Raw genomic sequence first — 27,595 nt, 5'->3', positions numbered from 1 at the left:
ACAATTGTACAGTAGGCCTATTCATTACATGAAGTATCGATGTACACATTGCACTACGCTTGCAATGCCAAACAAGATGCTAATCTCATTCCTCCACTAAAATCTATTGAATGAACTGAGAATGAATGGTTTTATGCTGACAACTAAATTGAGTATGAATTACAGACTATAGGCAACAAGGAACGATTACTGGCTGAAATGTGCGAGCCAATATGCAGTAGGCTCTCTTCCAAGCCCTGAGTTACTGCTAGAAATCTTTTTTAAACAGAGAAATATACACATTTGATGATAGACCAGATGAATTGTGATGACTATTAAGTATGAACATTATATTTGTCTAGAATTTACCGTGCGATGTGAATTGGGCTGATCACACTCGTTCTAACTATTCAGAAGAGAAACTCTGTCCAGATTAGTTTCATTCCAGTCCAAACTCATGAGATGATGTAATAATAACTAAGTCTCTAAACTGCTAACACTCTGTAATTATCAAATATATTTATTACTTTAATAACCATGAATAAAGTAATATCACACACACACACACACACACACGAGCGCACACACGCACGTACACACGCACACACGCACACACACACACACACACACACACACACACACACACACACACACACCTAATTTATATTTCAAAATTCTGCGAAACAGCATTTGACCTATTTAATTCCCCCAAATGTCTACAAATTATACACACAATATATTAACAAAAGGGGATAAGAATATACTGTACATTTTACGGGATCAAATAGTCTTTGATGGTCATTGCACTCAGTACAGTCATTCATTAAAAAAATTATATGTGTGTGCATTGTGTCATTATTAAGGTCGTTAACCACATTTTTTTTTTAAACAAGTTAATGCAGGATTTGGTGCAATTATTAGCAAATTCAGAATTTCTTCAGAAATCATTACAAGAATATTGACATCTTGATTTTGTCCAAAGTAACGGTAAGCAAAATCAGTTGAATTGATAAACACACGTTCTTTAACCTTAGAGTCAACTTGTTTGGACATCGCATTGTTGTTTTTCGCTGTATAGATCATGTATTTTGGATGTGTTCAGTGTATTCTGAACGCTTACAGACAATGCAATTAACCGTGATAAAGAAAATAGTGCACTGAAATGGCAAAAAGTTATTTTTTTAAACTTGAGTTAACCGATTTAACTCTGACAAGCCCTTGTAATTACGCAATTACATACACACATTGACAAAATGTCGCATTTCCAATGAGGATCACGTCTACCGCCATTGTCTGTATAAGTCAATTAGTTATTACATTTAAGCACCGCCGTGTACAGAGGTGCTCTCACTTTGCATTCGAGCAGCATATGTTTCTGCTGCATTGGACGTGCCTATTTACCTTGGACGGGCCAATGTGTTTGAATGACGGTAGACGACATGTTGCAGCATCAAATTGAACTTTACAGGACAGTGTATAAGACGCAACTCTTCTTTCAGAAAAAAAGAAGGAAATGGCTGCTCGCCACTATACTTTCAAAGCACCTTGCAACCAACCGTCAATCAGTAATCCCATTTATATACAAGCTTGGAGAAAACAACTGTTTGCAAAGAAAATGTAACACAGCGAGACCTATTACCTGTGTGATAATAATCGAAACCAACTATCGAAGTTGGGGCCTTTGAAAATAATTTGTCATATAGAATCCTATTTACCTGATTTTCCAGACGGTTTACAACCCACAAAAAAACCCCCGCAAACTACATCTACGCTTGGTTTCACTGCCAATGCAGATATTATGTTGAAATGCTATGTCATCTATAGGACCAACCTCAATGGACAGGAAATGTCAGTCACAAAGGGAACCCAGAGTAAATGCAAGGTCAAGTTCAAGTACAAATTGACGTTTGAGTTCAAACGCTCAAGTTCAAATTCATAGACTTGTCTATTTTCAACCTGCAGTTTCCTATTTGCAACACAATGAGTGGTCTGCTTACACACAGTTCCCAGCTTACACACACAGTAATGAAATAAGGAACGATACAGTAATTTAACAACATTTATTCAATGACTAGTTATTAGAAATGGACAGAAAATAATCATTTTGACATTTTCACTCATAGGATTGCGGCTTTCCACATTTTAAAGATCTGTGTGTATATGTGTGTGCATGAGCGTTTGTGTGTGTATGTGTGTGTGTTTGTTGTGTACAAGAGCACATTCGTATGCTGAGTCCACCGAAATAATTGTCTGTATTTGTGTGTACCTACTGTACAGTATAATGGACTTCAATTCACAGTATGTGAAGGGCTGTCCAGGAGCTATGCTTGGGCAGGTATAATGTTACAGAGAGAGAGAGAGAGAGAGAGAGAGAGAGAGAGAGAGAGAGAGAGAGAGAGAGAGAGAGAGAGAGAGAGAGAGAGAGAGAGAAAATACTGCAATTGCTTATGACCCTGCCATCTGCCCCTCCACATGCAACGGAGCTAACTACCCCTGGTAGACAGCCACCCCCACCAAAAAGGCCTTAGGGGTGAGGTGGCGCACTCAACTGCCAGGCGAATTCATGTACTTTTGAAGATAAGCAAGTGGGCACATACAGTATATCCATGGCTAAATTAGGCCTACCTTTGTGACCATGAATTCCCCATGTATGTAATGGACTGAATGCAAACTACTAACACGCAGCCTCTCAGTGAAGGCCTCCTCGCCCATCCTTTGAAAAAGCGTGAAGTCGGTAATAATTAGGCCTATGCTTTTTAGAACGCAGAGTCTTAAGCAGGCATGTGTTAAACTGGCAATGCATTGCGAGATGTGTTTATCAATCGACACACAAAATGACAGAGCAAGTTCAACATCTGATGTAACCAAACTCCCCATGTTCATGAAAAGCGTGACAAATTGCTCGGAACCTCACAGATAGGCATTTCACATAATTGAGTGAAAAGCTTGTATACTCAGACTGATTGTCCATGAGACAATTAAGTGAAATATTCAATAGCATTATAGTGATACAATTTACGGGTATTGGGGAAAAGATGGTGATTGAGTGGTGATCTGCTGAAATAACATTTTGTGCCAGCAACACATAATATCTAGTCTGAATGATTATTATAGCTAGATAATTAGATTCTAATTCATTTTGTAGCAGCCAAATGCATAACAAAATCATAGCAGCCATATTATAATGAGAAGACACACTGAATATATTTGTATAAGTGTGAGTGTGTAAATTAGAAGTCTGATTTACTTATTTGCTTCAATATGAGTTTTTGTTAAGAAAAATGAGCAGAGTATAATTTATCAGACGGAAATATCTGTCCATTGCTGGGACTTGACTTTTTACTAATTGTATTAAAATTGCAATCATATACTGAAAATGTAGGTACGTATTAAAAAATGCTGTACTATGCTGCTGTATATATAAGGGGTATAATAGAGGAACAGGAGCTACGCACACACACACACGCGCGCACGTGTGCCTTCTCCTGTTGTTCCAAATAACCCATGCAAAATGTTAAAGAATCGTTTCAATATAAATCAAGACTTTGACGAACAACAAATACACCTGTAAATAAATCATAATTCCAACCCAGCCTTAATTGGCAGATGAGTCATTGGGAAAGATATCACTCCACACACATTGTCACCTAACCCAAAACCGCATCACTCACATGAAATAACTCTTCAAACGTGACCCCGCGATTACCACGAAATCAGATTAACTTGGCAGTAATCAATGGACCAAAACACCTCTGGTATTAAGAAAAACACATTTGCAATATTATTAAATAACTGTGTTGTGTAGAGGTCACAGTATAATACTTTTTCAGTTTGAGTACTAATACATGGTAATTTGCCATGAAAAAAAACGCTTTCATAACCGACATAAAGTAGTACCTTTGTGCAATGCACGACTATATGCAATGGATTCCGATTGCGGTTTTTGGTTCAGCACTTGCATCAAAATAAAAAATGTACTAAAGTGTATGAAGTCCATTATTTTGTTCAATGAGTTTTATAAACAAAGATGATACTAGACACAATTTAACACATGTACGCAATGAATACACTCACTCACACGCACGCACACACACACACACACACACACACACACACATACAAACACACACACACACACACACACACACACACACACATAAAGAAACAGATATTACTTACAAATATTCTGCAGTAGAGGCGATTCCGAAACGTTCCGAATCCGGGGGTGAAATTCTGAGCAGCTTCTCTCTTCCTCTCTTTTCCCCCCGCTGGATCGACATCTCTGTTGAGGAGAACAGAAATCCATCAGCCTCTGTGTCCCATGCAGCTCTGGCAGAGCAGCAAGCTAGCCTGGCAGGCAGAGAGGCACGCAGGCCCCCGTGACTCCCCAGGCAGTCCCCCTCGTAGCCCAGCCCAGCCTCAGCCCAGAGCCCCAGCCTGGGCTGCTGCTACCTCGCCTGGCTGCCGTAGGCTGGGCCCAGGCCTGGCGGGCCCTTCAACAAAAGGAGGCCATGAGGCTGTCTGGAAGGCTCCAGCTAAAACCCTCTGCTAGTTAACAAGTCTTTGAATGAGGAATGTTAGCAAACAGACAAACAGCATGTCTGATGCATGCAAATAGCACAACCAGTCCAGTCACAGCCTTGGCTGCCTACATGAATAATTCATCAGTCTGGAAAAAAGGAACCCCCCCCTCCTCTCCTCTCTTCCCTCTCTCCGTCTTCCCAACTCGAATGCCTTTGCTACCCGACAAAGTGTATTCAGACCTCCGTTCCCCAAGCTTTCTCAGCCCCTGAAATCAGTTTTAACACTTAACACAAGCATGCATCGGCGGCACGAAACGACATGCACGGTCACTTCTTATGTTTTCGCTGCAACATTTTTCCAAATTCAATCGCTGCATTTTTCTGTCATTGCCTTTTCCTGTCTTTTGTTTGGAATTGGCTCCTGTCCCAGAAAGAGCTCCAGCCCAGCACAGCACTCACTCCCCTGTTAGGAAAAAGAGCCAGCGAGAGAGAGAGAGAGAGAGAGAGAGAGAGAGAGAGAGAGAGAACGAGGGAGGGAGAGAGAGGGAGCAAGAGGGAGAGAAACAGCGAGAGTGAGGAAGAAGAGGGAGGTGCAGTATTTCCAGGCGAGAGAACTGATGGCGCTCACGAAGGGCACGTCTGTGAACACGCAGACGTACCACACGCTCAGAGACCGGACACGTTCTCCTGCTTGTCATCCACAGACAGTCACTAGAAGGAAGAGCGTGAAAAAGAGAGAGGGCCTTACCCAGTAGGAATGATGCCCGTACGAACACAGCTACAGGAGGAAGAAGGCTCATCACGTGGCGAGATTACAAACACGACCAAACGGCGACAAAAAAAAGAAGGCATCGAAAATAAACACCGCCAAAACTCTTTCAAAGACAAATATAAAACTCTGGGTATCAATGCAGATGAAAAAAATAACACCCAAAAAGAAGAAATACCACCAAGGTCCAAAGTGATGCAAAAATTGCCGCACAAAACTACGGAAAGGCCCCAAAAAAGCTACTTGTTGCCAGGTTTTTGCAGAGCTGTTGTGTAGATATTTGGAGGCAGAGGGTTAAAATCCAGCAAGTAGTAAAAAAAATAAAAAAATCTCCTCTATGGAAGGGCGGGCTGTGGGGAGGCCCTGACTGTAGAAATAGCAGCAAACCTTTGTTCTTTTTTTCTCCCCACAGAGCTCGAGTCTCCCCCCCCTGCGTGCGGCTGGAGCTGAGAACAGGGGAGCGAGCGATAGAAGAGACGAGGCAGCAAGCGCAGAGTGAAGGAGAGAAAAGCTCGACTGATGATGAAATAGGAGGTGCGGCGGAGCACGAGAGCCAGCCACTTTTTCATCACACGTCCAACATGGCAAGGAACTGTATATGCACTTGAGAGAGGGAGGGTGGGAGATGGAGACCAAGAGGGAAAAGAGAGAGAGAGAGAGAGAGAGAGAGAGAGAGAGAGAGAGAGAGAGAGAGAGAGAGAGAGAGAGAGAGAGAGAGAGAGAGAGAGAGAGAGCGAGAGAGAGACGGGGGAGAGTGGGAGGGCGGAAAGCAATCGAGGGTGGGAGGGGGTAGAGGAGGAAGAATGACACAGAAATGCACTCCTCTGGCAGTGCGCAGACGCAGTGCACACAGTCACGCCATACTAGCACTCTCTGCACCCCGGCAATCAGCTACAGAAAATAGCATTAAAAATAAGGAAACTAAAAAAAGAGAACGTACAAACACTCAGAGTGGACTGCCCCGCATAAGGACATTTGAAATATGCAACAGTTCTGAGAGCAGGTTAAAAGATTAACCTTATCTGGTACAGTACAGTACAGTACTGCAGCTCTCCCTCTCGTCAAGCTGCAACAGTCTGTCTGGATCACATGCTACAGCCAGCCACGGCTCACAGACAGAAAGTATGAACTCTAGCATGCCACAGCAGCTAGCGTGAAAGCAGCATTGAGAAGACAAAGAGCAGATATGGAAAAATGGGAGCTACTTGAGTATAATACTGTAGTGAAGCACGTGGCAGGGTAGAGAGCAGGGTTAGTAGAGTTACAGCACAGTAAGACGGTCCTCTTTCTGCCCTGGCTCTGCTTCTCCGAGGGGCTAAACATCGCACGACCCTTACAGCGATCTTGGCAAGGAGTCAAAAGCCTGATAAGCGTTTTGGGTGAGACCTCACTGCTTTTCTGGAAGAAAAACAGCTGCTGTGATTACAACGTGATTGAGAATTCACAGAAAACACGAGGGGTTCTGATTTGTCCTGGCTAAAAAGGCACAGGATAGCTTGTCCAAATAGGAAAAGATTGTTGAGTATATTTGCTTCTAAACTATCCCTTACCCTGGAATCATCTAGAATCCTGCATTGTGGGGCGCTCCACCCGCCCTACACCCTGCCGTTTGCGCGTGCACACACACACACACACACACACACACACACACACACACACACACACACACACACACACACACACACTACAAAACAGCACGGCAGACCAGTCCTCCACCATCTTAGTACATACCGATCATCATTTTGATTTTCGTTTTTTTTCTATCTCTGTCTTTTTCATACTTCCTCTTTCCCTCCCTCTCTCTGTCCCACCACCTTCTCCACCGTGCGACTAGCGTTGGGCTTTTCCCATTTGTGGCAGATTACTATAACACTATTGTAAAACAACTTCCTGCCTCTTTTGGCTCTGGTTCCAAATAACGGCAAAGGCTGGGCTCACACGCTTGAACTTTTTCCCCCCTCTCTGTCCCGAAGTATCAGGAGCTCTAAATAGGGAAGACAGAAAAGGGAAAAACGGTCAAATCTCTGCACGTCTCCTGTTCTGGACTTATTTTGATGCCTTATGTCTTTAATGCCAGATGAAAGTATAGCAGGGGATTGCATGCCTAGCAGAGAAAAAGGTGGGGGAAACTATTCTTTTGCTTCTTTTACTGTGTGTAGCTTTCTGTTGGTTTGTGGATGACATTGTGCTGTTAGGTTAGCTCAGACGAGACGAGCCAACATGGCTGCTCCTGTTTTGGGCTCTCATCTCATCTGCAGAGTGGGTCTTTGAGGAGCACTTTTTTAACGCCACCACCCGTTCGTTCCTCGCTGGCTCCCTCGCTAGAGCAGCACGACAACAGACGACCGGTTCCTCCGCTCGCTTACTCCGAGGACTCTCCCCTCTCCTCTCCGCCTCGCTTCACAACAAGGTTCAATAAGACACAGGTGGCTACATTCAATGGACCTGCCGCTAGCAGAGACAAAAAAAAACACTCTTTGTGTTTACTTACTGAAGAAATGGTCCAGCTGAGTTAGGGCGTTATTAGCAGTCTTTACAGTCTTCTTTTTAAAAACGAGATACACTGGGTTGGATGTGTCTGCCTGAGCTACAGTAGATCCCTAGAACCCCATCCAAAGCAGTGTAGCCTCACGTCACATCTCGCCATGTGTTTTAGCCAATTGAAAAATCCACGTCTTTGGTTTTAACCATATACATTGACACATCCAGTCTGTGGCTACGGTAGACGTATATTAAGATTGTGTATTTGATTGTATGCCTTGTTCAGGTTCTGTAGAGGATGTAGGAGAGAAATGGACATGTAACTATGAATCTGTTTGAGATGTGGTTGGTTTGGAACTGTCTGCAGTTATCATTTAGCTTAGCGTGCACTTAAGAGTTTGCAACGAGTTCACTTGAGGATAGGGTTTTGGTTTTGGGTGGCCTGCCAATTTTCTACCACTGTGTGCCTCTACCTCGCTCCCCTCTTCTCTACTTGGGTTGCATTTGTCTGTAATTAATCACATGCCGTTTTATTTCATCTATACCTTGTGTTTTACATTTGTAAATGACCCCAACCATGCTTTCTTTAAACACTTTTCAAATAATAAATTAAGCAATGTTAACATGGCAGGTTTTCATGAAGTTATTTTTTAAGGAACGCAATCGTACACAGGTGTGCATAAGAACTTTGGCAAACAATACGGCTATTAAAGAAATGATGTTCTAGTACAACAGAAAAAAAGCTTGGAGGAAGAACAGGGAGGTAAATGTAACTATTCCGTCTGTACTATTTGAAGTGATTGTTGAACCGTATTGTTAATAAATATGATATGCATCTTACTCAGTATTAACTTTAGATAGTATCAACTTGGATTAAAATGGTTGATGAAGTGAATATCAAACCTGTTAGTCGAAGCTATGTTCCTGGTTATGCTTTGCAATGCTACAAATCCACACAGTGAGAGGAGGGTGAAGGAGAACATGATCAGAGTAGAACACTAACTAACATGTCTGTTATTGTGGCTTGGCAATCAACGCGAGAATACAGATTCAGTCCCTCAGTCCCATCCAAGGAAATGTTCAACAAAATGGCGGAGCCGCCATGTCATTTGCAGGCTTCATACAGAATTGTAAAGCATTGTGATACATTCAAAACATAACTTTGCTTGATAAAATGTATTCAAATACTACACATTTGCAAAAAGCTAACCATAGCAACTCCAGGAAAAATCATCAAACATTTTGCCTCTGTCTAGTCTTTTAACTCTTAGTTGACAAGCTGGTTATATACATTTGTAATGAAGTATTTGGAATACAAACTCATAATTCAACATAAAATATTAAAGGTCCAATGCAGTAATTTTTTATCTTAATATCAAATTATTTCTGGGTAACAATTAAGTACCTTACTGTGATTGTTTTCAATTAAAATAGTCAAAAAAAGAAATAAAAATAGCAAAGGTAAATTTCTCAAGCAAGAATTTTGCTAAGAATGTCTGGGAGTGGTCTGAGTAGGCGAGCTTTTTGGAAATGTCTTTCTTATTGGTCTATTAACTAATTTACCACATGGTGATGTCACCATGGAGGGCCAAAACACCATCCCACCAAAACAGGATGACATTTCAAGCGGTCTTTTCAAACAGCTTTTACACTAAAGGGCATTATCATAATTATCGCAATTTCACAGTATTATTCCAACCTCATTGTGTTGAAATATATATATAAAACACTGGGAAATCTCGTTTTTGACTGCACTGGGCCTTTAAGCACAATCAATATGAGAACTGCTTTGTGGTCTTGGGTAATTTCAATCTATCACAAAACAATGAAAATAATATCCAATAACTGCATATGAAGATCCTGTACAGATAACTGCATTCGACAGATTTTAACCCAGTAGTATTTCACTAGTATATATGGTAAAAAGCTCTTGCAATATTTTTTCTAACTGGCCCTACAGAAGTATAACTTTTGATAGTACGAGTGTTTGATCTTATCATGATCAGCAAACTAACGTGTAAGAAATCACATGTTATTTTGGCGTAAAATGAATTCCCGATTGTGCCAAATCTAGACTGTTGGATTCCATAATCGAGATCTCACTTCTAACCTTTCTCTTGAGTATGGGCAATTGTCAAAATGCACACTGCTGAACACACAGGAAAGAACATTTCAAATGAAAGTGTCGGCCAAGGGAAGTTCAAACTAAATGCAATAAAGAATCTATGCAAAAGTTAGCATTTTCTGATTTATCTCATTGAAATGTTTTTTTTCTCTCTCACTCGTAAACTTTTTATGCTCCATCATTTTATACATAGGAGGAGTCACAGAGTAACAGAGTAACAGTCACTGTACACCCATTTTTTCAAAACTGTCACACTTAACACTTGATATTCCATGTAGGTCACATGAGGGGAGTCAAGAAATAATTAGGAGCCCGTTTGTTTTTCTTTAGTGTCTAGAAACACAGGAAACAGAAAGGAAAGGAAGTCTGATGAATATGAAATTGCAGTGGGCAGTAGCTCCCCATAGACAGACATGATCTACACTCCTTTACCCATTAGTCACCAACAGGAGTAAAAACACAGATTTCTGACTGTGCAGGATCAGGAACCGCAATGCCTCAGGATACCAGAAGCACACAGTGACACATAACACAGAAACAATTGCTATTTTAAAGGAAGCCATTTAGGAGGATAACACCAAACCACAATGCCGGCTGGCCCTACGTACGCAGGGATGAAAGACTTGGTCTCCCTCTCTAGGAACAGGGGCCCGAGTGAGTCTATGAGGTGGTCTTGCTCCAGCCTCGCACGTGTCTAAACAACTTCTCTATTACACCAGAGACCTTTGAGGGCACTCCCCATAGAGCAGGGAACAAAGGCCATGACCCTGGGGTCAAAAGCGTTACACGGGAGGCCAGGCAGACCCATTGAGGGCCTAGTGCTGTTTGCTTTAAGAAGGTAAAGATTACTAACACATTAACTAATGCCGATTAGGGGGTTATCCCCTGAGGGACGTCACTCACAGGGTCTACACATCACGTGTTATTAACACCCCATGACCTCTGACCTCTGGCCTGTCACTTCAGGCAGCAGAGTGTGACCACCACTCTCCCTTTCTGTCTATGTGTTTGGATAACACACAAAACGGACACACTAGAAGAGAGTGGAAGGGGTGGGTGCAACATTGCCTGGAAAAAATGAGCAATACGTGTTCTTATCTATACAAACTTGAAAAAACAATCACTGCAATTACTGAGTATCAATTCTGAATTACAAATAGTTGTAATCATTTTTTTTTTTGTAGTATTGCCATGAGAATTAAAATATGGGAAACTTTTGAACTTGAAATCGGGCATGTCCTTTCAAAAGTATTTATGATTAGCTAATGTGTGTCTGTGTGTGACGTGTCATTTCACAATGTTCATGAATCATTATACCCTATACAACAATAGATTCAATAGAAGTAGTCCCTCAAAATGACCGGCCGTATTACTGCGCTGCAAGTGTTCCACAGCACATAAAATGGGGGCATTTAGATAAAGTTCTGATCACAAAATGGTGGACAGAAGACTTCCAGTGTTGATACCCTGGATAGAACTACCACGATATGATACACTCCTTCAACAGCCCATGCTTTTTTTTCACACATTCTGTCTTCAATTAACACGTATGTATTGAGTGGGTGACAAATGAATTGTGTCTATGTGCACAAGTGAAAGTTGACTTAACCCTATATGTCCTGACAGAGTAAACCTACATATTCATTACAGATGTACAAGATACTAGACCGGGTCTCAGGGATGGCTAATTCTAAAGATCCCTTCCATCTTCACTGAATTTAACTAAATCTAATTTTCGTTTTTTTTTTTTTTTTGCAATTTGCTTGTAGGAATATCATCCCAAGGCCTCTCTAAAGCTGAATGAAATGGTGCCTCTCAAAAGGCTGATTTGAGGACCTTTTTTACTGAATAATATGTTTGTTTTCTATGATTTTGTTTTGCTTTCATGTATTGATATGAATATTGATGTGTATTCATGTGTATTGATGTGTATACAGGGCTCATCTGTAAAATAGACTTTGGTCTCAGCATTACTCTCTGTCAAAATGAAGGCTCAAATAAAAATGATTGAAACTAAATGGACATTGTTTCATTTCATTGGGTGTCCATACTATGCAATCACTCATAATGTCATGATAACATTTCTGCTGAAAAACAAATACAAAATGTGAATATTATGGGTCTGAGTAAAATATGGTGATGGTGATGTTTAAAAATTAGACGGGTATGTACTTTACATGTTTACACTTGAATATTATACAACGTTAAAGAAAAGTGCAATTGTGAAATATTTCCCTTCACCGACACCCCTGAAGTGTAACTTTAAAAAAGATATATTTTCACAACTAATTCAATGACTTCTGGATTTATTTATTTTTTTACAAACGAGGCATGAAGAACACTGTTACTAAATCATTTGATTTTGTATCACTAACAAGAATGTGGTATTATCATTTTGGGTTAACTTTTAGTCACATATATTTTTGTATTTTTTAAATGGGTTCACAGTCCACAATAACATGATAAAAGTATAGTATCCATATATTTGAATTGAAAATTAGTGATAATATCTTTCTAATGACAATACAATTTCGATTAAACATTTATAATGAAGGGCCAGAGGTAATTGGAAAAAATATCAATACAGTAATAATAAAATATGTTGTACTGACTCAATATCAAAATGCGTCACTTTTTTTTACCACAAATAGCTTAGATTTACTATATGATTAATACGGAATGAATACATAATTGTACATATATTGATTAGATAGTAATTGATATCACAAAATATAAGTGAATATCAATCGGGTAAGAAGAAATTACTCCTAACTTAAATTGGGCTATTCAAAATAAACTGTTTAAATTTGCCAAGCACATGAACAATTCAAATCCGCTTCATCATTGTGTAATAATAACACATTGTGGTTTATATATATTTTTTTAAAGCTAAATTGTAAGTCATTATTTATTTGCCTGCCAACAAAAAGGCTGAGAATATTCCCATGATTGGAATTGCAAAAAGGATGAGAACAAATTATTTACACTTATTATATTGAACAGGGATTTTGAAAAGCACATTTTCAAAATAGAATATTTTCCAATAAAACATTTATTCAAAGGAGAGAAGCTCCTTGCGCACCCTTCAGGCAAAGTAGGACTCATCTATTTTCATGCCAACCTGTTTCACATTTCCAATGCGCCTGCAAAGCAACGAGTAACACTCCTTTTTATTGAAATACAATATTTACAAGTACAAATAATCATTGGATTTATGAAAATGAACTGCACAGTATCATTTGATATGGTAAGCAAGGCTGCAAATGATACGTAATTCACTTACTACTGCAAAATGTATTAACATTTTATCAAAAACATTTAACACTTTAACATCTACATCTTTATATCTGAATTTATTGATCTGTGAAATTCCAGCAAACCAATATGCTGGCAGTCATTAAGTAATGAGCTATGTGATAATCAAACCATGTATTGATGCTTTCTTTAGACAAAGATGCTTTTCATAAACTTGAAGTTTCCAATGAAAGGTCAAGGTCAAGGTATTTTGGAATAAAGTACAAGATTCAAGATTCATGAAGATTCATGATTCAATATGAGCTTATAAATTGCTTTCATGCATAGAGTACTTCAGAGTTCAGTCATTCAAATACTTTAAACTATTTTACCATTGGTTTGCAGGGGAATATTCAAGATAAGTCATTTTTTGTTACATCTATAGCATATGTAAGTACTTACACTATTACACAAATAAATGATTGTCCTTTTATCATCCAACTTCTGTTGCATTTGGCTTGTTCTCGCTGTCTTTAGTCACCTCTGTACGCAAAAACTTTCATCAAAAGCTAATAGGGAGGGACTCTAATACATAACTTCACAACTTACATACATATTATGTGAAATGAAACATAATAATAATAACACACAAATAAACAGTGACCCGAATGTACAGTATATGGCCTTCAACATGTAAGAGCAAAGACAAATAGATATGATATTCCAGAGCTAAACTCACCTTGCTGTGCCTCACCGGATTCTGAAAAGACAATGAAAGAGAAAGGGAGAAAGAGGGAGAGAGGGAGGGAGGGAGAGAGAGAGAGAAAGATTCTGCTTGAGAGCTTGCAAAACAAAATGGATCCCATCCGATATCAGATCTCAAAATGGACAACCTTCAGAAGCGGGAAACACCCAGATTGTAGGGACGACTCCTTATGCGTTTTGTCCAGAAGAGATGAAGCTTTTGTCAAAATGGATTTTTCGTAGCAGGTTAGGAGAACTTACGCAGCAGGTCGGGAGAATTAACGTAGCAGGTTAGGAGAATTAGGTTAAGGTTAGGAAAGGGGTTAGCTAAAATGGCAAAAGCTGTATACCATCTAGACATGACCCTCCTCATGGCCCTTCGGGAAGCCGATATTGTGTGGACAGTACAGTCTAAGTATAGCAACAACACCACTATAGCAAAGGTCAGAGCTCCTCAACATAAAAAAGGCTATAACATATCAGGGGGTAGGTTCAAAGTGAATTTATCTTGACCTTGAGCAGAAAGGTTGACAGGAAATTCAAATTGAAAAATGACCTATGCAGCCTTTTCTAAATTAAGTTGCATGTTAAATTCTACAGTATTACACTGAAATGGATAGACATGAGTAAGGTTTCCACAATGAAGATTACATTGTTATTTTATCAGATTAAACGCTAATGATTTAAGCTCATATGATTTGAAATATGCCTTTTGAATAACATCAAGGGACCATTATATTGGGCCTTGTTGCCCATTCTCAGCTAAATCTAAAGATGTATCAGTGATCATCGTTGACATGACGCAACAACACATATAAAAATGCATTATTCAAAGACAATGCACACTCTTACAAAGAAAAATCAACTAACCTTAACTTACGGTAAAATACATAGATTCGAAGCACAAACACCAACAGAAAATCAAAAAGAGAAATTCTCCTGATCTGTTGAAGCATAACAATAAAAAGTAAATTCTCCTTTCCCTCCATGCTTGACCACCACTACAACCAGCCGGTATGTGTCTGGAACCATGGTCTCCTTTCCCTCCATGCTTGACCACCACTACAACCAGCCGGTATGTGTCTGGAACCATGGTCTCCTTTCCCTCCATGCTTGACCACCACTACAACCAGCCGGTATGTGTCTGGAACCATGGTCTCCTTTCCCTCCATGCTTGACCACCACTACAACCAGCCGGTATGTGTCTGGAACCATGGTCTCCTTTCCCTCCATGCTTGACCACCACTACAACCAGCCGGTATGTGTCTGGAACCATGGTCTCCTACATCCCTGAGCTCCCCCTCTGAGGAGAGGTCTGCTAGCTGCTAGTACACCCTTCACACAGGCTACAGCCTGGGCCACTCGCTTTCATTATTCCCCTGTGCCAAGCTAAGAGCGGGCGAGCCTGGCATTAGAATGGTGCTGTGGGGGAAATTCTGCCCGCCACTACCGAGAACGAGGACCACTCTTTGCCATGTCACAGCACCTTTGCCGGGCATATGGACAGGGCCGAGAGGACTCCGAGAGTATTTCCCGGCAACCAGCCGAACCTTAGGCGCCCAATGGCTGCTACTAGCACTCTCTCTCCAGCTTCTTTACACACTCTCCATGTGCTTTTTCTCTATTTCAGTCACACACACACTCCCTGTTTGCTGTCTCTGCTTCACAACACACACCTCTTAACACACATACACTCTGCATGCTCTTTCTCCATATCTTAACACACAGACTGTGCTTCCTGTCTACTTAGAACACTAACCAAACCTAAATCGCTCACTGTCTGGCAGATACATTGCCACTGTCTTAATCTGACGTGGCTTTATTACATGGGGGTGGGGGGGGGATGGAACTAAGACTGTGGAACTAACACAGTGGCACTAACACAGCATATGAAACTGTGTCGCAGCAGCAGGTCCAGTTAAGAGGTGCCGTTGCTGTTTCATTAATGTTTCTGTCAGCTGCTGGTCTAACAGTAGTGGCGATGCCACTGTGGCAGTGGGATGAATTACAGCAGTAACACTCCTCCAGTGTTAACAACACCTCCAGAATGAGCTCATTTCATTGAGGAGAAAATCACAGTTGAAATGGATCAGAATGAATTTGACATTTCATTTCTGTACCAGGGAAACACTGTAGATCCCGAAATGACTGTTGCAGGGCGGGTGCACAGACTTTTTGGGGGAGGCATGTGCTCAAACAAGAGGGCACACCCAAAAAAGTTCCCGCAACCGCTGTCCCAGACTTGTTGAGCAGTTATTACTTTTAATATTTCATTGCATAAAATCAATAGGTTAAATACACTGAGTGTACAAAACATTAGGAACAACCTTTCTAATATTGAGCCTCAATTCGTCAGGGCATGGACCCTACAAGGTGTCGAAAGCATTCCACATGTTGACTCCAATGCTTCCCACAGTTGTGTCAAGTTGGCTGGATGTCCTTTGGGTGGTGGACCATTCTTGATACACACGGGACACTGTTGAGGGTGAAAAACCCAGCAGTGTTGCAGTTCTTGGCCTGGCACCTATTACCATACCCTGTTCAAATTCACTTCAATGTTTTGTCTTGCCCATTCAACCAGTGAATGTAGCCTACCATTCCTATTTCCAACTTAACTCCATTTGTTGCCACTATCATGTATTCTACCTGGCTGAACCTTTGATGAGGTCACTTCAGGTATGCAGCTGCTGCTCTACACTATCCCTAACTATAAACTGGGTGTTTTGAGCCCTGAATTCTGATTGGCTGAAAGCCATGGTATATCAGACCGTATACCACGGGTATGACAAAACATTTATTTTTACTGCTCTAATTACGTTTGTAACCAGTTTATAATAGCAATAATGCTCCTCGGGGGTTTGTGATATACGGCCAATATACCACGGTTAAGGGCTGTATCCAGGCACTCCGTGTTGCGTCCCTTAGCCGTGCTTAAATAATGAGAGAAAATGAATAGAAAATTGTGAGAAATGCTCTAGCCAAACAGACATCACCAGAGCTCAAAGTCTGTTTGTTGTTGAACAAGAGACCTTGTTTTTTTTTGTACCTTTATTTAGGCAAGTCAGTTAAGAACAAATTCTTATTTTCAATGACGGCCTAGGAACAGTGGGTTAACTGCCTGTTCAGGGGCAGAACAACAGATTTGTAACTTGTCAGCTCGGGATATGAACTTGCAACCTTTTGGTTACTAATCCAACACTAACCACTAGGCTACCCTGCCGCCCTAAAAGCTGACAGCGTTTTTATATACTTTTGTTTTATGTTGGATCCTGCTGCTCTGTTGGGCATAGTTGCTGTGAGCGCTGCTTTCTGTCCCGGGATCCCTCCAGATTCCGCAGAGAGGGAGAAACACGGAAGCCCAGCTAGCCTAGCTGGCTCGGCGGTCTCAAATGGAGGTCGCTATTGAACATTTTCAACCTTTACTAACGACATGCCACTGGCTTTGAGTAAGGCCGGTGTGTCTGTGTATGCGGACGACTCAACACTATATACATCAGCTACCACAGGGACTGAAATGACTGCAACACTTAACAAAGAACTGCAGTTAGTTTCGGAATGGGCAGCAAGGAATAAGTTAGTCCTAAATATTTCCAAAACTAAAAGCATTGTATTTGGGACAAATCATTCACTAAACCCTAAACCTCAACTACATCTCGTAATGAATAATGTGGAAATTGAGCAGGTTGAGGTGACTAAACTGCTTGGAGTAACCCTGGATTGTAAACTGTCATGGTCAAAACATATTGATACACCAGTAGCTAAGATGGGGAGAAGTCTGTCTATAATAAAGCGCTACCCTGCCTTCTTAACAACACTATCAACAAGGCACTTCCTACAGGCCCTAGTTTTGTCGCACCTTGACTACTGTTCAGTCGTGTGGTCAGGTGCCACAAAGAGGAACTTGGGAACATTGCAGTTGGATCAGAATAGGGCAGCCCGGCTGGCCCTTAAAAGTACACTGTGAGCCAACATTAATGACATGCATGTCAATCTCTCATGGTTCAAAGTGGAAGAGAGATTGACTTCCTCATTACTTGTTTTTGTAAGAGGTGTTGATAAGCTGAAGTTACCGAGCTGTCTGTTTAAAATACTAGCACATAGCTCAGACACCCATGCATACCCCACAAGACAAGCCACCAGAGGTCTCTTCACAGTCCCCAAGTCCAGCACAGACTATGGGAGGCGCACAGTATTACATAGAGCCAGTACTACATTAAACTCTATTCCACATCAGGTAAATGATGCAAGCAGTAGAATCAGATTTTATAAACAGATTGGAACAGCGGGGACTGTGAAGAGACACAAACATAGGCACAGACACATGCATACACACACATGATAACACATGCACTATACACACACGTACACATTGATTTTGTGTTGTAGATAAGTGGTAGTGGAGTAGGGGCCTGAGGGCATACGCTTAGTGTGTTGTGAATTCTGTAATGAATGTATTGTAATGTTTATAAAATTGCCAGTCCAGGTGCGACTGGCTTCAAAAAAAAAAATAATGTGTGTGTGTGTGTGTGTGTGGGGGGGGTTAAACCACCATCCAAAAGGGCACTTTGGAGTCTGGAAGGGAAAGGGGCATGTGCTCTGCAAAGGTAGAGCCCTATCTGTGCACATGCCTGTACGGTTGAATGAGTGAGGAAACTTGACAACGTGGCAATGTTTTGGTGAGCAATTCAACGAACGGAGTGTTTGTTATTAACTACTGGGCTATTGCGTGACATCAAAGTACTTTTTTCTTTTTTTCTTGTGAAATAATATAATGGTCAATTAAAAAAGAGCATAACATTCAGCATCACGGTTCAGCGGTGTACAATTTCTGTGCGGCAATCTGCATGGGTGTAAGTTACCAACATAAAAAAAACTAAAACATCAAATTAAACTAAACAGCAAAAAACACGTCTGTAATTTTCAATCCCTGTAATTTGTCTCACACTATAAATTAACCCACTAGACATATACCCAGTGTGAACTAAACCACTCATACCCCGGCAGACCTGTCTGTCTGTATGTCTGCCATCTGTCTGTCTGTCTGTCTGTCTGTCTATCTGACTGTCTGTGACGGAAAGGAGATGACTCCTTGGCCCTCCCATCAGGGTGTGGGTAGAGGTGTGGACAGGCTATCCCAGTCGGCTACATGGCAGCCCCTGACCTCTCACACCACACAGGGGTCAGGGAGGGGACATGGCACTGTTTGTACGGAAAACAGTTCCACTCCTGCATGGCACAGCTCCGGCACCAGCTGTGCAGTGACAGCAAGATGGGCTGGAGGAGCGTTCCAAAATCCACACTTATTTGGACAGAAAGCGAAGGCATCAGTGCAGTGTTTCGGAGGAACTGCTGAGGAGAGCATTTTTATGGCCCATGCACTTAACAGTGTGCGTGTGTCCCCACGGTCTCCTTACTTACACTCTCTACCCCTCCCCAACTGACTCTGACTCTTCCCCAACGGAATATCTATCTGTCATCATTCACTGCCAAAATGGCAGATATCCATTGGATTCAATTCTTGAGAAATCCAGCTCATTGGACTCAGGAAACTGCAGGAAAGCACCTTTGCTGAATGGCCATGTTTACATCAATTACAGGACCAAATGAAATATGCAGTATTACATACATTCAATGTTTTTAAAGCAGGTGCCAGAGATCAAAACATATATGCTCAGTAAAATGTAAAGAGAGACTCCAATGCTCCAATGTACTTTGACGATTTGAATCCTTAGGTCTTTATCAGGTCAGATCCGCGTCGAGACCTGTTCAATAAAGCACATTGGAGCATAGAGTGCAGACGGCAGAGGCTCATAGTGGCACTAACTCTCTTCCTTTCTGACAGGCTCATACCAATTTGCTGTTTCTTCAGCTCTCACAACTACAGGACAGGAGGGTGAAAAGATAGACGGCTCCACAATGACAGTGTGAAAACCAGCAACTCTCAGACAGTCTGCAATCCCAAGTGTGCCTTTTGCCACAGTAATGGGGGTGATAACTGGGCATGGTACCAAACACTAATGCCCATTCAGTTCACTTAAATGTCAGAGACGGGAGAGGAGGAGAGACAAAAACTAGAGCGCATTCATATTTCAGGACAGCAGATGCTGTAGTTCACTGTGACTTACTGTGAGTGCTGCACACAACAAGGGCCAAGGAGAGAGAGAGAGAGTGTGAGATATAGAGAGATAAACTGAGAGATAGGGAGAGTGAGAGAGCAAGAGAGAAAGAGGGGGGAGCGAGAGAGCAAAACTTGAAATGTACATAGCGAGAAATTGAGACTTGACTAGCATCTCGAAAATAAAAACTTGAAAATCACTTAACAGTAATACGGGAGGTATAGCTCACTTATGCATCTCTTTATTTTTTAAAAAGTGAGTGTTTAATAATTTCTGCTGCAGACGTAACTCTGGCAGGGAGGGAGTGGGGTTGGGGGGCTGGGGACGATTGGGGGTGGAGTTGGTTGACGGAGAGAGAGATTGGTATTTTTTTCCAGGGGGTGAAAGGCAGACGGTCATGTGTGCAGAGCCCATGACAAAAGGCTCTTTTATGTGCAGCGTATGCAGATAGAGGAGGCTCCTTTGTGTACAGATGGAGATCCCATGCCTGAGTCTGCCCGCGGCGAAGGGAGGGAGGAGGAGAAAGGGAGTGAGAGAGGGAGGGGTGGGTCTGGCATCGAGTGCCATCATGTGCCGGCCAGGGGTAGGAAGGGAACAAGGTGGTGTAGTAAAGATGACCTGGGTTACCCTGTCCTCATGCCCCAGCCCAGTTCAGATAATGAGGAATAACTGGGGTTAATAGCTAAAGGCAGTGTTATATTCGAGACCACCTAAAGCCACCTAAATTATTCAGACATTTGGAACCACACAAATACATAATCATAACACTTAAAACTATATATATATATATATATATATATATACACAAATAAGACTCTTAAATATCAAAAAGAAGTAACTAAGACAAATATAAACAAATTGTAGTATATAAATTCAAATAAAAGATATAATCAAATTATTACACTATTACCCTATTGCTAACAACAAACACACAAATAAAACTAAATTGCACAAATCCTACTTGACACAAATACACAAATAGAATAACACAGTTATAAAGAAGAGAACCTGATTATTACTTCAAACAAGAAACACACAAACACTAATTGCATTAGTTCTGTACAAAGTTAGAGGTGCACTATTTGATAGATTCCCCCGCTCCCCCTACCTCGGGGTTCCAGTGGGGAGATCTGAGGTCAACCTACCTCCGCCCCCTCCCCATATTGTACTTCTGAGTGGGAGACCTTCCCAGGCAGTAGCCTGCCTAGCTCACAAACAAGAATCAGGGCGCCCACTCTGACAAGGTTAATTGACCCACAGTCCTACACGGTGAAATTATATCACTGATGTGACGTGAAAATGAGCAATAGAAAACCGATCGCGCAAATGTCACCATTTGGAATATACAGTGGGGCAAAAAAGTATTTAGTCAGCCACCAATTGTGCAAGTTCTCCCACTTAAAAATATGAGAGAGGCCTGTATGACAGACAAAATGGGGGAAGAATTCCAGAAAATCACATTGTAGGATTTTAAATTTATTTATTTGCAAATTATGGTGGAAAATAAGTATTTGGTCAATAACAAAAGTTTATCTCAATACTTTGTTATATACGCTTTGTTGGCAATGACAGAGGTCAAACATTTTCTGTAAGTCTTCACAAGGTTTTCACACACTGTTGCTGGTATTTTGGCCCATTCCTCCATGCAGATCTCCTCTAGAGCAGTGATGTTTTGGGGCTGTTGCTAGGCAACACAGACTTTCAACCCCCTCCGAAGATTTTCTATGGGGTTGAGATCTGGAGACTGGCTAGGCCACTCCAGGACCTTGAAATGCTTCTTACGAAGCCACTCCTTCGTTGCCCGGATGGTGTGTTTGGGATCATTGTCATGCTGAAAGACCCAGCCATGTTTCATCTTCAATGCCTTTGCTGATGGAAGGAGGTTTTCACTCAAAATCTCACGATACATGGCCCCATTCATTCTTTCCTTTACACGGATCAGTCGTCCTGGTCCCTTTGCAGAAAAACAGCCCCAAAGCATGATGTTTCCACCCCCATGCTTCACAGTAGGTATGGTGTTCTTTGGATGCAACTCAGCATTCTTTGTCCTCCAAACACGACGGGTTGAGTTTTTACCAAAAAGTTACATTTTGGTTTCATCTGACCATATGACATTCTCCCAATATTCTTCTGGATCATCCAAATGCTCTCTAGCGAACTTCAGACGGGCCTGGACATGTACTGGCTTAAGCAGGGGGATACGCCTGGCACTGCAGGATTTGAGTCCCTGGCGGCGTAGTGTGTTACTGATGGTAGGCTTTGTTACTTTGGTCCCAGCTCTGCAGGTCATTCACTAGGTCCCCCCGTGTGGTTCTGGGATTTTTGCTCACCGATCTTGTGATCATTTTTACCCCACGGGGTGAGATCTTGCGTGGAGCCCCAGATCGAGGGAGATTATCAGTGGTCTTGTATGTCTTCCATTTCCTAATAATTAAGTAAAATAAAATAAGAAAAATGTCTTCAAACCAAGCTGCTTACCTATTGCAGATTCAGTCTTCCCAGCCTGGTGCGGGTCTACAATTTTGTTTCTGGTGTCCTTTGACAGCTCTTTGGTCTTGGCCATAGTGGAGTTTGGAGTGTGACTGTTTGAGGTTGTGGACAGGTGTCTTTTATACTGATAACAAGTTCAAACAGGTGCCATTAATACAGGTAACGAGTGGAGGACAGAGTAGCCTCTTAAAGAAGAAGTTACAGGTCTGTGAGAGCCAGAAATCTTGCTTGATTGTAGGTGACCAAATACTTATTTTCCACCATAATTTGCAAATAAATTCATTAAAAATCCTACAATGTGATTTTCTGGATTTTTTTTCTCTCATTTTGTCTGTCATAGTTGAAGTGTAGCTATGATGAAAATTACAGGCCTCTCATCTTTTTAAGTGGGAGAACTTGCACAATTGGTGGCTGACTAAATACGTTTTTGCCCAACTGTAAATGCTGACAACAAACTGGCTCCCTATTTAAAAAGAACATGGAGAACAAGCTATGAAGGAAAAATACCTATGATGAAAATTACAGGCCTCTCTCATCTTTTTAAGTGGGAGAACTTACACAATTGGTGGCTGACTAAATACTTTTTTGCCCCACTGTATATTTCCATGACTGATCAAAACTTGTTTTCTCATGGCTCTCTCTTGTTTGTCTGCAGCAGACATATGGTGAGTAATATGTTTGGAACATCAAATAGCAATAAAATCACAGTATTGTATCGCAATACATATAATCGTGAGAATCGAGAGGACCCTGGTAATTCCCAGCCCTAGCTCCCACTGTCACACTGTCTACTGAGAAGACGTCACATCGTCCTTGTCAGCATCATCCACCAACTGACGAACACACACACACACGCACACACTGACGACGCACACGCTGCACAGCACAGTACAGCACAGTACAGCACAGTGCAGCGTACAGCACAGTGCTGGAGACAGACACACCCCTATCCTGTCAACACACCATGTGAAACAGAGCACACTGCTTCTTCACTATATGGGTTCTATCGGGCTGCACTGCAGCAGACAGAAGAAGTACAACACACCAGCACACCCAAACAAACATATCAACCCTTGTGTATGAGGTTCCGGCCACGCTCAAAAAAGTTCTCAGAGACTGGCATCCCCATGCGCACATGCGACACGCACTTGCACGCACGCACACACACATGCATGCACATGCACTCACACACTAGCAACACACAATAGGGAGCCCATACAGCTTGGCAAATTAAAGGGATTAGTTGTGTTTGTCTGAGTGCTGTCTTGGTTTGCTGGCCTGGCACCAGCCTCCCTCACCCACCATGTCCAGCCTGTCTGTGGTCTGTCTGTCTGTCTGTCAGCCAACAGGGCAGGAATGGAAGGCTGGCACACCGCACACCTCTCTCTCCACTAACTGATCCCCAGCTGGCACCCTGGATGCCAACAAAAGTATTTCAGACCCTTAGCTCTATATAATCAACAGAGCGAGAGAGAGACAGAGAGAGATGGAAGGTGGAGAGAGAGAGATGGAGAGAAAGATGGAGGGAGAGAGAGAGATAGTCAGGGAGGGAGAGAGAGGGAAGGAGGGAGAGAGAGAGAGATGGAGTGAAAGATGGAGGGAGAAAGAGAGAGGGAGGGAGAGAGAGACAGAGAGAGGGGAGGGAGAGAGAGACAGAGAGAGAGGGAAGGAGGGAGAGAGAGATATGGAGAGAAAGATGGAGGGAGAGAGTGAGGGAGCAAGAGAGAGACAGAGAGAGAGAGAGGGAAGGAGGGAGAAAGAGAGAGAGAGAGATGGAGAGAAAGATGGAGGGAGAGAGAGTGAGGGAGGGAGGGAAGGAGGGAGAGAGAGAGAGAGAGAGAGAGAGGGGGAAGGAGGGAGAGAGAGAGAGAGAGAGAGAAATAGGGAGGGAGAGAAAGATGGAGGGAGAGAGAGAGTGAGGGAGGGAGAGAAAGATGGAGGGAGAGAGAGGTGAAAAACACTCTCCTTGGCATGTGTGATTTTTCTAGCCTGCCTCAATTGACCTGTAAACCTTTGTGACAAATGCAAATAGCCCTGACTTGCTCACACAAAATACTGAAGGCTATTCAAATGAGCTTGCGCACACAATAGCAGTCTGCCTAGTCTCAGAACAGGGTGAATATACGGTCTAGGGCTGAATGGCACAATGTGTGAGAGCCAAACGAGGGGACGCTGAAGAGACTCAGAGAGAGAGAGAGCCTTACCAGGCTGCCACAGAGGTGCCAGTCTCTATATTCAGCCTCCTCTCTCTTCTGCTCCCATCATTACACACACAGCCTTTTAATGGACCAGCCACACCTCTATGACAGACAGGTGAAGGCCCTTAAGAATGGCAAGACAGAACTATATAGCTACTGGGTAGCAAAACCTGTTGTGGGACTCTTTCAAAGATTTTAAAATACAAAACTGATTTTAAAATATAATACTGTGTAGTGAATTGTATGTGGAATCTGAAGATCTGTAGATTGTGTTTAAAATAACTTGTGTTTCATCACAAACTGTGTTGGAAGTTCCAACTTCCAGTGTTGATAGGATACATTATTCAATTGAATTAGGACTATTATTACATTATTAATCTTTATTGTGCACATTTGAATAACGTGTGTAACAATTGAATAAAATTATGTTACATAGTTTGCTGTTTGTGTATTTTTATACGAACATTAGATTTAAGAACAAATTCAAAATGAATTGTGATTTAAACCTTCCTCCTAGCTACATGCTACATCACTGCACAATGTCAATTACTCGTGCAAATCTTTCATCTTGTGCATCTTCAGGTATAAAAGTTGTCAGTCCGATGTAACAATGTGCTACATTGCACCTTCCTATGTCATTTTGATGGGGGAAAGAATGTGTCAAATGTATTTAATTCAATTCGGGCTGTGGTAAAGGCAGAATAGTAAAAATGTCCCCATCAATCATATTCTCCATCAAAAGAAGTAAAACCAAAGTTCTACATATTGTTTCTTCTGGTAAGTACTGTACAGTCCCATGTCTCTCTCCATGCTTCAGGAATGCTTAGGAGCACACTCAGCTTTTAGCCATCTTTCTCTCTCTTTCTCTTTTGTTGATCCTCTCATTTCCACTCTCAGTTTCAGCCTTAGCAAGAGTTTCAGCTGAAACTTTGCAGGCAATTTGTCTGGCAGCCAAACTTCCCAGCATGCATTGCGCAGGCCTGGCTTTGTCCCTGTGTTAACTGTTAAATTGCTCGACTCGACTCAGCACGTGACGGAACCTTTCTTTTTACTCTCTAATACAGTTCTACAGTACCTACTAGACAGACACGCAATAATCACACAAAATAAATGTATTTGCTGGAACACATACTGTATCATCACTGTCTGATGAAAACCTCAATTTCTGCCAATTGTCTAATATTTTACATTTATTGAAAGCAGTAACTCATCTCAATGTACTTTCATGACTCTATCTATTTAAAAAAAATCTTCTGAAATATCATAATTGTATGTTAATTAATGGGAAAATACAGTATTTTTCTCAATTTCTGTATATAATAAATAATACAAATAGTCTACTGAGCCACAGCATATGGTATACTAACAAAATGAGGAAATATTATGATTTATACTAATACATATGCTCAGAGAAAGAGATTTTGTTTAACAAGTAATAAAATAAAATCTCAAGATAAGGGTCACACTTATTGGCACCCTTGTTTTCAATACTCTAGCACCCTCCCCTTGCGAGGATAACAACCCTGAGCCTTTTTCTGAAATGTTTTCTGAGATCGGAGAACACATTGGGAGGGATCTTAGACCGTTCCTCCACATAGAATCTTTCCATATCTTTTGTCTGCCCTTATGGACTGCCCTCTTCAATTCAAACCACGGTACTTCAATGGGGTTCAAGTCCAGAGACCAAAATCAAAATGTTGATTTTGATGTAAATTAACCATTTATTTGTGGGCATAGCACAGGTTCCAATCCAAGTGCCAACTCTGTTTATCAAAACCTTGGCGGTGCTGTGGTCGGAATAAATTAAAATAGAGCTCTGTGAAAACCCTGTGTGGAATGTAATTCACAATATTTTACTTTGAAAAGCATAATTGACCTTAATTAAATTAAAACAGTCATGGTCCCCTGGATGTTTTTGTCTAGTTGCGGTGACAAAACTGTACATCTACAAGTAGTTACTGTATTTTTATAGCTAGATTCAGTTGTTAAGGGACAGACGATAATTAGTTGGGACTGAACCCCCCTTGGTATTTGAACTCATAACCACTACATAATGGAGATGGGGAAGAACACATTTCTGGACTTTGCCGTAAAGATTAAATAAATATAATGAACAAAAATATAAACACAACATGTAAAGTGTTGGTCCCATGTTCAATGTTTCATGAGCTGAAATAAAAGATCTCAGATATCATCCATAAGCACAAACGTATTTATCTCAAATTTTGTGCACAAATTAGTTTACATCCCTGTTAGTGAGCTTATCTCTTTGCCAAGATAATTAATCCGCCTGATCAGTGTGGCATATCAAGAAGCTGATTAAAAGGCATGATCATTACACTGGTGTGCTGGGGACAATAAAAGGCCACTCTAGAATTTGTGTTTTGTCACACAACACAATGCCAAAGATGTCTCACGTTTTGAGGGGGTGTGCAAATACCATACTGGAGGGTGTTGAGGAGTATTTATGTCTGTAATAAAGCCCTTTTGTGGGGAAAATCTGATTCTGATTGGATGGGCCAGGCCAATGGTTCTCGAACTCATAACCTCTTGGTCGCTAGCAAACTCAAATGTCTAGGTACTGTACAGGTAGAGTGGCCAGATGGAAGTCACTCCTCAGTAAAAAGCACATGACAGCCCGCTTGGAGTTTGCCAAAAGGCACCTAAAGGACTCTGAGACCATGAGAAACAAGATTCTCTGGTCTGATGAAACCAAGATTGAACTCTTCGACCTGAATGCCAAGTGTCGCATCTAGAGGAAACCTGGCACCATCCCTACGAGGAAGCATGGTAGTGGCAGCATCATGCTGTGGGGATGTTTTCAGTGGCAGAGACTGGGAGACTAGTCAGGATTGAGGGAAAGATGAACGGAGAAAAGTACAAAGAGATCCTTGATGAAAACCTGCTCCAGAGCGCTCAGGACCTCAGACTGGGCG

At 41.6% G+C, this 27,595-nt stretch overlaps 1 long non-coding RNA gene across 3 annotated transcripts in view; it reads right to left on the bottom strand.

The window, feature by feature from the left end:
• Positions 1-27,595, bottom strand: part of LOC112218175 — a 54,937-nt gene that overhangs the window by 15,585 nt on the left and 11,757 nt on the right. For 2 of the 3 annotated variants that reach the window (XR_006079344.1, XR_006079345.1), the window contains exons 4-5: positions 13,851-13,871; positions 4,159-4,261 (exon numbers count right to left, since the gene is read on the bottom strand). This is a non-coding gene — a long non-coding RNA (uncharacterized LOC112218175). The remainder of the gene's footprint in view (positions 1-4,158; positions 4,262-13,850; positions 13,872-27,595) is intronic. The other variant, XR_006079346.1, reaches the window with a different exon arrangement.

The sequence above is a fragment of the Oncorhynchus tshawytscha genome, linkage group LG19 (assembly GCF_018296145.1).
Source record: "Oncorhynchus tshawytscha isolate Ot180627B linkage group LG19, Otsh_v2.0, whole genome shotgun sequence".
NCBI classification, from domain to species: Eukaryota; Metazoa; Chordata; class Actinopteri; order Salmoniformes; family Salmonidae; genus Oncorhynchus; species Oncorhynchus tshawytscha.
This window is presented reverse-complemented; position numbering and strand designations above follow the sequence as displayed.